Below are 9688 nucleotides of genomic sequence, written 5' to 3'. Positions count from 1 at the left end.
GATGAGGTGTCGCACCAATAAATGATCACGACCTCCGGTCTTTGGCTGAGGGCTGTTTCTCCTCCACCAACTTGGGATCCGGTACCCTTAATCTGCCTGACCCTTCACCCTGTATTCTCGTGAGTTCTTAGGGTCCCTTCTGCCGTCTTGTTCCTGAGCCCTTCTGTTTCTCTTTCTCTTCTGTTCCTTTCTGTTCTTGTTCCTTTCTGTTCCTGGCCTTCACCCTAGGCCTGCCTCGTCGAGCTGGGCCCAGACTGAGCCACAGCTCCCTGTCAGCCCTCTCTGGCTGAACTCCTTCTCTTACTCCACTCACTGAACTTCTCTCCTTCTCTTCTCTCTGTGCTGGCTGGGCCTCAGAGGCTAGGCCTGCCTACGGAGAAGAGCCCCTTGCAGAGGCCCCCACTCCGTCACTTCTTCTCTCTGACTGAACACTGTTCTAAGATGGTGCCCACCTTTTATACCTCCCTCTAGAACATGAGCCCAGGTGACCAGCAACCAATGGGCTCCTATCTACGCTCAGGAACCAACCCCTACCTGCTCCTACATCACTGGGTATTCCTACCCCCTCCCCACTCCAGCCAGGGACATGGTCTGTTGTGCCTGCATTTCTGTCTAATGGGAGCTGTCCCTCAGAAATGGGGTGAGTGTGCTAACTGAACCCTGGTCCATACTGTATCCTTACCCGGGAGTGGAATATCACACCTCTGGCAGAGGTGCAATACCCCTGTAGCGGACGAGCCCTCGGGGCGCTACATTTTTATGATGCCTGTAAAAAAAAATTTTTATACAGTATGTTCATGTATACCCCCCAGAAGTAAATGTTTGTCAGCCCATACACTTAGTGCATGGCATTACAAGTATAGGAGGCCCGTTCCTTTCTAATGGTAAAAAAATTTTATGATGCGCTCCTCCACGTCTCTTCCAAGGGCCATTGAAGTGCCTCCAAATTTTTGGCAGCCCTTGCAGTCACTGCATAGTCCAACACTATGGGAGACTCTCTCCTTTCTAATGGGAATTTGTCATTACTGTGGCCTGGTCTATGTGTCTTTAAATTCTTAGTGGGTTTTTTCCTAAACTTGGTCAGCCGTTGGACTCACTGCATACCCTATAACTGTATAGCAGACCCTCTCCTTTCTAATGGGAACATGTCATATCTTGTTACTGTGGCCCTGCTCTGTGTGTCTTTAAATTCTTAGTGGGAATTTTCCTAAAATTGGTCAGCTGTTGGACTCACTGCATACCCTATAACTGTATAGCAGACCCTCTACTTTCTAATGGGAACATGTCGTACCTTGTTACTGTGGCCCTGCTCTGTGTGTCCTTAAATTCTTAGTGGGGTTTTTCCTAAAATCTGTCAGCCGTTGGACTCACTGCATACCCTATAACAGTATAGCCGACCCTATCATTTCTAATGGGAATTTGTCGTTACTGTGGCCCTGCTCTATGTGTCTTTAAATTCTTAGTGTTTTTTTTCCTAAAATTGGTCAGCTGTTGGACTCACTGCATACCCTATAACTGTATAGCAGACCCTGTCCTTTCAAATGGGAGCATGTCGTACCTTGTTATTGTGGCCCTGCTCTTTGTGTCTTTAAATTGTTAGTGTTTTTTTTCAAAAATTTTGGCCACCCTTGCAGTCACAGCATGGGCATAAACACTATAGAAGACCCGCTCCTTTATAATGGGAACATTTTTTTTACTGAGACCCTCCTCTATGTCTCTTCAAAGGGGTATTAGGTTGCGTCCAAATTTTTGACAACCCTTGCAGTCACTGGATGCGCAATAACAGTATAGGAGACCCACTTGTTAATAATGGGAACAACAAAGCATAGCCCTCTGATGGCTCTCTAACAATAGCTAGGGCCGACTGCTGGCCTTTTAAGAATAGTAAGGGCCGTCTGATGTTCCTATAAAAATAGGCTTTATGACTTTCAGAGTCCCTCCATCATAAATAAAACAGGATGTGTCTGATGACACCACATTGCCAGATGAGGTTGTAAAATGTTAAAATGACATTTCCCGGTGAATGCATTTGTCATAAAAAATAACATAAAAAACATAACAATAGGATCTTTCTTTAGTATAAAAAACAGCATCACCAATTTAACCTCAATGTAATCACATTGTTCAGCTCATGCACCTCCTCCTCCATCTCCGAAATGACCACATCAGTCACAAGCTGACAGCACTGCAGCACTGCCTTGGCCAAACAGCAACAGGCTGTGCTGAAGATAACATGCTTAATGCTTAATTGACAAACCGCCCAGCGCTGCATAGTTGTTGAAAGCTGTAACAAAGCACCTTGATCTGTGGCTCTCACCGCTGAACATACAGCCAGGCATGGTCGTGTGTTACAATGGGCGGAACCTGGTGACGGAGAAATGACAACCAGGGTAGATACGGTTTCCCTCTATGCCAGTCCTTTCACAGAGCTAAAGAATATGGCTGTGGTGAAATACAACTCCCACTGAGAAACTGTTTCAGATTGAAAAACATTGTGCCCACCAGAGGATTTGTTTCTGAGGGCTAACCTTTCTCACCCGCTCAAGAGCCCCATAGCAGCTGCAAAGTTAGCGCTATCATGAACTCTCCTGAGGTAGAAGCCAAGGCACACCAGAGAATTCTCTGGTGGGACTGTCCAACCCTGCCGAGAAGCAGTCCTGGCTAAGAAAAGTGTGTGGGAAGATTCCAGGACACTCTATTTTTACTGAGGAGGAAACACACGCAAACATGGGGAGAACATACAAATTTCATGCAGATGTTGTCCTTGCTGGGATTTGAACCCAGGATCCCAGTGCTGCAAGACTTCAGTGCTAACCACTGATCCAATGTGCTGCCGTTCACCCTCTAATATCTAACAGGCTGGAGAAACTTGAACCTACTGCCACTCTATCATCAGCTCCTTTGTGAGAAAATGTATTTGGGCAGCCACTCAGTCTACCAAATAAAATTCCAGAGAAGGAAATTGAGGATGGCTTCGCTACTGGTACTGGGGGCAGTGCTAATACCATGGTGTTGTACCATAGTTTGCTGGAAATATTCCAGGCTGGTAGGAGGCAAGAAAATTCCCACAAAAAAGTACCAGCAGTAATGTTCAGGCCACATTTCAAGTGCAAGCAGCTTTAGAGGACTTCCTGGGAGAAATGACACGCAGGGTAGATACGGTTTCCCTCTATGCCAGTCCTTTCACTGAGCTAAATACAACTCTTATCAAAAAAAGTTGTGGACTGGCTCCGTACCGTCCCTGGCCACATTCACCTGTCCACGTGTTTGTGGTTAGGCAGTCCTTCTTAGTAAGTGCACTGGATAGGGCATGGGTAATGTTGTGGGACCCGTGCTTGTGGAAGGCGAAGGCGATACCGGGAAAAATACTGGCGGCTGGGGACCGAGTATGGACACCCGGCCGCCGCCTGCATGAGGTTGTGAAAAGCTTCCATCTCCACAAGCTTAAAAGGCCATATTTCAAGTGCAAAGAGCTGCCCAGAAATCTGTCAGTTTAGTGTTGCCGTCTGTGGGTGGGTGGGTGGCTGGCTGCATACTTGCAATTGCATTCCAAGTAACAGAAAACTAAGCAGATGATGGCCTCTATCATCATCATGGCCTCACCTCGGCACTATGAACTCTCCTGAAGGAGAAGCCAGGGCCCGCCGGAGGAGTCTCCGGTTCTCTGGTGGGCCCGTCCAACCCTGCCGAAAAGCAGCCCTGGCTAAGAAAAGTGTGGGGGAAGGTTCCTGGACACTCTATGGCTGCTTTTTTAATGCGGATCGGCCATGCTTATGCATGTTATTTCTCAAAACGCATTACGGATCAGGCCATTTTCCAACTCTGTATTCAAGAAATTAAATGCGCAAAGAAAGATGTGTGTGTGTCAAAGCACCATTGACAAGTGCGAGTTGATGTTGGATGGGCTGCCATTGCTTCTGCAACAAGCTCAATTACAGGATTTTCTGGGAGAAATGACGCGCAGGGTAGATACGGTTTCCCTCTATGCCAGTCCTTTCACCGAGCTAAATACAACTCTTAGCAAAAAAAGTTGTGGACTGGCTGCGTACCGTCCCTGGCCACATTCACCTGTCAACGTGTTTGTGGTTAGGTGGTCCTTCCCAGTAAGTGCACTGGGGAGGGCACGGGTAATGTTATGGGATCCGTGCTTGTGGAAGGCGAAGGCGATACCGGGAAATATAGTGGCGGCTGGGGACCGAGTATGGACACCCGGCCGCCGCCGGCATGAGGTTATGAAAAGCTTCCGCCTCCACGAGCCTAAAAGGCCACATTTCAAGTGCAAGCAGCTGTCAACAATTTGGCAGTATAGTATTGCAGCCTGTGGGTGGGTGGCTGCCGGCATTCTTGTGCTTGCATTCCAAGGAATGGGGTAGGGACAACTGAACACTGCAGTGGGACAAGGACGTGGACGGTGATTGTTGCAAGTCTGCAACGACAGGTGCATGGCGGGAGGCATCTTCGCATGTGCCAAGGATCACTTATGATGGGCACACATTTAGGCAGTGACCTGGGATTCAGAGATGTTTCCAGAGGTCTTCCCCTTGCTGTTCCCATGTCTTTTCAGCACTGTATGCATGTGTCTGATGATGTGTCACACACCACATGGCCAGATAAGGTTGTAAAATGTTAAAATGACATTTCCTGGTGAATGCATTTGTCTTGGTTGAAAGCAATGCAAAAGTGCAAAAACGTGTCAAAAATGCTACGTGTGAACATAGCCCAAGGTGTGTAGGAGTATTTTTGTTTTTGTTTATTTATTTTGCCTTATATACAAGTCATCACCCTGGAAAGGATGTTCCTTACGCCGTAAAAGTGGCGTAATACTCTGACGACGTTGTTGACAGCAGTGATCTGGGAGTCAGAGATGCTTCCAGGGGTCTTCCCCATGCTGTTCCCATGTCATTTGAGCACAGTTCCCATCGATTTGGGCAATTTTTAGGCCCTCTGCAGACCGCCGTGGGGAGCCATCTGAAAAATGCTCAAGTTTCCCCTAGACTTATATTGGGCTCATTGCTCGGGTTGAGCACCCGAGTATTTCAATTTGCTCGACCCGAGCAACGAGTACTCGAGCATTTTAGTGCTCGCTCATCACTAATGACAACCAAAAACATCCAAATAATCCTGTCCAAAAAGTTCACATACCCTGGTGATTTTGGCCTGATAACATGCACAGAATTTGACACAAATGGGTTTGAATGGCTACTAAAGGTAACATCCTCACCTATGACCTGTTTGCTTGTAATCAGTGTGTGTGCATAAAGCTGAGTGAGTTTCTGGGATCCAGCCACTGACGTTTCTGGATTTTGAGATGAGGAAAGCAAAAGAATTATCAACGGATCTACGGGAAAAGGTAGTTGAACTGTATAACACAGGAAAGGGAGGCAAAAAGAGTATAACACAGGAAAGGGATACAAAAAGATATCCCAGGAATTGATAATGCCAGTCTGCAGTGTTCAAACTGTGATTAACAAATGGAAAATCAGATGCTCTGTAAAAACCAAACCACAGTCAGGTAGACCAACAAAAATTTCAGCCACAACTGCCAAGAAAATTGTTCGGGATGCAAAGAAAAACCAACAAATAACATCAGCTGAGAACACACTTAGGGGTGTACTCACTTTTGTTGCCAGCGGTTTAGACATTAATGGCTGTGTGTTGAGTTATTTTGCAGGCACACCAAATTTACAGTTAAACAAGCTGTACACTGACTACTGTACATTGTATCAAAGTGTCGCATCTTCAGTGTTGTCCCATCAAAAATATATATATGTATTCCGGCCCATTTTTGGAGTTTTGTGTGAAATTATGTCCAATTTGCCTTTTTTTTCTCAGTTTTTTTGTGTTGTTCCAATAAACACAAAGGAAATAAACATGCGTGTAATAAAACATGTGAAATTTTCTGAAACAATTTCAAGGGTGCCAGCACTTTCCGCCATGACTGTATATGCAGGTAGAGTCCTTAACCCCTTTACAACCCAAAGTGGTTTGCACGTTAATGAGAAGGCCAATTTTTACAATTCTGACCACTGTCACTTTATGAGGTAATTACTCTGGAACGCTTCAACGGATCCCCCTGGTTCTGAGAATATTTTTTCATGACATATTGTACTTTATGATTGTGGTAAAATTTCTTCGATATCACTTGTGTTTATTTGTGAAAAAAACAGATATTTGGCGAAAATTTTGAAAATTTTGCAATTTTCAAAATTTGAATTTTTATGCCCTTAAATCGGAGAGATATGTCACACAAAAAAAGTTAATAAATAACATTTCCCATATGTCTACTTTACATCAGCACAATATTGGAACCCAAATTTATTTTTATTAGGGAGCTATAAGGGTTAAAATTGACCAGCGATTTCTCATTTTTCCAACAAAATTTACAAAACCATTTTATAAGGGACCACATCACATTTGAAGTCACTTTGAGGGGTCTTTATGACTGAAAATACCCAAAAGTGACACCATTCTTAAAACTGCACCCCTCAGTGAATCGGGTCATCATGGCAACATCCGGGAAGCCGCGGCACACATTGCTGGACGCCGGCAGGAGAGGTGACTATCCCGATCACCTCCCCTTGCCCCCGCAATGCTGCGAACGACTTCGATCGCAGCATTGCGGGGGTTAATGTGCGGGACCTCTCCCAGCACTTAGCACCGGGTGTCAGCTGTGACAATCAGTTGACACCCGGCGGCGATCACGCCCGCACAGCCTGTGTGCGGGCGCGATCGCAAAGATGTACTAATACATATCAGGCTCTTAAGTCCCAGGGCGCAGATACGTATCAGTACGTCTTGGGCTTTAAAGAAGTTAAAATTATGTGAAAATGGGAAAAGTCACAAAACTTTGCAACTTTTCAAGAGCTTTATGCACACATATAAAATTTGCACATGCTAATACTCTATACACATTTTAACGTATGCATATACATAGTGCACACAAACATAAAATACGGACATACACATATGATGCACATACAGAGTATACAGTCCCGGTAGTCCTCATAGTTTTAAGCATGGACCCTGGCAAATTGTAGACGGACTTTTATTGTTCATGGGCTTTAAGGGAGAGAGGCTTCCTTTGTGGAGGACACTCATGAATGCCATTCATTTGCAGTGTACACCGTGTCGTGTCATGGAAAACACTCGCCCTGGTTTGGCTTTCTACTTCTTCAGGTAATAGCAATGAATTTGCCTGTCGATTTTCTTCTCATCAGAAGATGCTTTTGTTTAGATGTTAGCTTCCATCTGACTGATAAGAAAAGCTTTGCTGATCTTCTTGTAGACTTCACATTTTTTGTAAAGAAATTATTTTCTTTCTCAGAAATGTCTTGTGACATTTCTCTTCTATGTGGTGCCACTTACCCTTCTCATCAGAGGACGCTTTTGTTTAGGTGTTAACTTCCATAGTCGGCCTGGACGTCTCTGTAAGATGGTTGCAGTTCCATCTTTGTTATAGTTTTGCATCACTTTTGCTACAGTATTCTGACTGATAAGTAAAGTTTTGCTGATCTTCTTGTAGACTTCACATTTATTGCAAAGAAATTATTTTCTTTCTCAGGTTTTGTGACATTTCCCTTCTATGTGGTGCCATTGCTGATAGCATGAAATGGGAAGGAGTTTTCTTTATTAAGTAACTTCCTTTTACAGACACCTGTCTGCTGGACATCTGTTTAATGAATAATTACACTTACTTGTGGTTCAGTTCTTGTTAATTAGAATTTTGTTGTCTAAACTTAGCTTTTCTCTTAAGACTGTTACTGGGATGTTCTCATTTTTGAAACATGATCTTGAATGAGTTTGATAAGAAAATTACTTTTTTGGGGTCTGCAAAATACCAAATCCTGTTTGCATTCAATGGCTCAAATTTGCGAGAGTATTTTGTAGTATGGTATCCCATATAAAATGATGATTCTGAAAGGAAACTACAGGTTTGCTGACAAATCTATTTGGGTGTACTGATTTATGCTAAACACTGTGTATATATATATATATATATATATATATATATATATATATATATATATATATATATATATACCTTATAAGTTTGGTATCACAGTAATCGTACTACTGACTCTGAATCATTTTGCCAGTTTGTTTTTACAACACAATACACACTGTAAAATGAAGGAAGCCAAACCTTGCATTTGTTCTCATTTTTCAACACATTATATGATAAAATGAATGGTGTTGTTCAAAACTACAACACTAAGCGTCAGCACACTGTGATTTGCAGATCTGTAATATGCGTTCTTTGTGCTGTGAAAATACACAGCTGTGATATCTCACCAAATATTCATAGTGGGAACTTAAAATTATGTTTTTCTGCCATGATTAAGGATGGTTTGGATGTATGAAACATGTTGACCTTTTATTTCTATCTTTGTGGAATTAAGGCTGCATGAACCAGTCACCAACCATTATCTGTATATGTACAAATATTAAGTGCTACTGAGTGCTGTAGGAAAAACTTAGAATAGTGAGGTGATTTGATAGTCCTGCCACAAATAATCTGTTTCTACTGCACACTTAAAATTTCTGATAGTGGGAATGAACCTGATTGCCTGCAGTAGTGCACTCCTGAGAGCTGGTGCAGCAGAGAAAATGTCTTGGACATGAGAGTGGGAGGTCCTGATTATGGAGGATGTTAATCTTAGCTCATTGGAGTGTAGATATGGTAGAGATGCAGGACTGTGCAGCAGGGTGCAGAGGTTTGTGGATGAGTGTAATGACTGGTACAGGGTGGAGGCACCAGTGTAACTGCTGGACAGAAATATGAGACTGACTGCTGCATTAAGGATAATGAGAAATACATTTAGTGAGAAGAAGAGCAATTAGTGAGTTACAAGTATTTGTGAATTCAAGACAAAAAGGAATCAGAGCAACAGTAACAGATTTTACTTTTTTTTAATTAATAATGAGATGAATAAAATCGTGAACATTATCAAAAGACTAAATCAAAGTCAGGAAGATAGCCGAGGTCAGATACCAGGTGATCAGTAAATGACAAGTCAGACGAGCAGTATGAATACCGCGGAGCCCGATGACAGAGGCGTTACTGAAACTTGTCCAGGTTGACCAGTCAGAAGGCCACAGGTAGATGGTGAAGGTCCTTCTATACAGCTCCAGCAGTGATGATGGATCTGCTGGACTTCAGGGCGCTGGATGCTTAGGTGTCCCGTCTTTTAGATGGTTTTAGGGCAACAGTGACAGCATGCAAATGCGCGAGCAGCCCTGGATAATCCACGCCGGCAGGATGATAAGATCCGGCGGAAGATGGAACCTATGAGAAGAGAAATAAATATAATGTAAGTGATGGGACTCCATATTACATGATAATGCTGTGCAGTCACTGTGGCCGGACGGCAGAGGAATATTATCATACAGAGGTCAGGGGTCATTGTCAGCAATCATACATGTGACAATCCCATCACTGACAGATGACATCTACTCCACATGAATTATTCTCACTGACATCACACAACATGGAGTTGATTCTCACACTTACCTCGTCTCTTTTTCCCATTTTTTCCATTTTCTGAGTTTTGTTGCTCCATACTCAGATTTATTGCCGATTTTCTTTCTTCATGAGATGGAAATTCTGATGAAAAATTAAAAAAAAAAATCAATAACAATATCTTCTTATAGGATCTGCTTTGTCATAATATGGATAACATAAGAGACC

This window comes from Phyllobates terribilis, unplaced genomic scaffold, assembly GCF_046119375.1.
Source record: "Phyllobates terribilis strain yellow unplaced genomic scaffold, ASM4611937v1 Scaffold_256__1_contigs__length_2794641, whole genome shotgun sequence".
NCBI lineage: Eukaryota > Metazoa > Chordata > Amphibia > Anura > Dendrobatidae > Phyllobates > Phyllobates terribilis.
The sequence above is the reverse complement of the archived record's forward strand: the minus strand, read 5'-3'. Positions refer to the sequence as shown.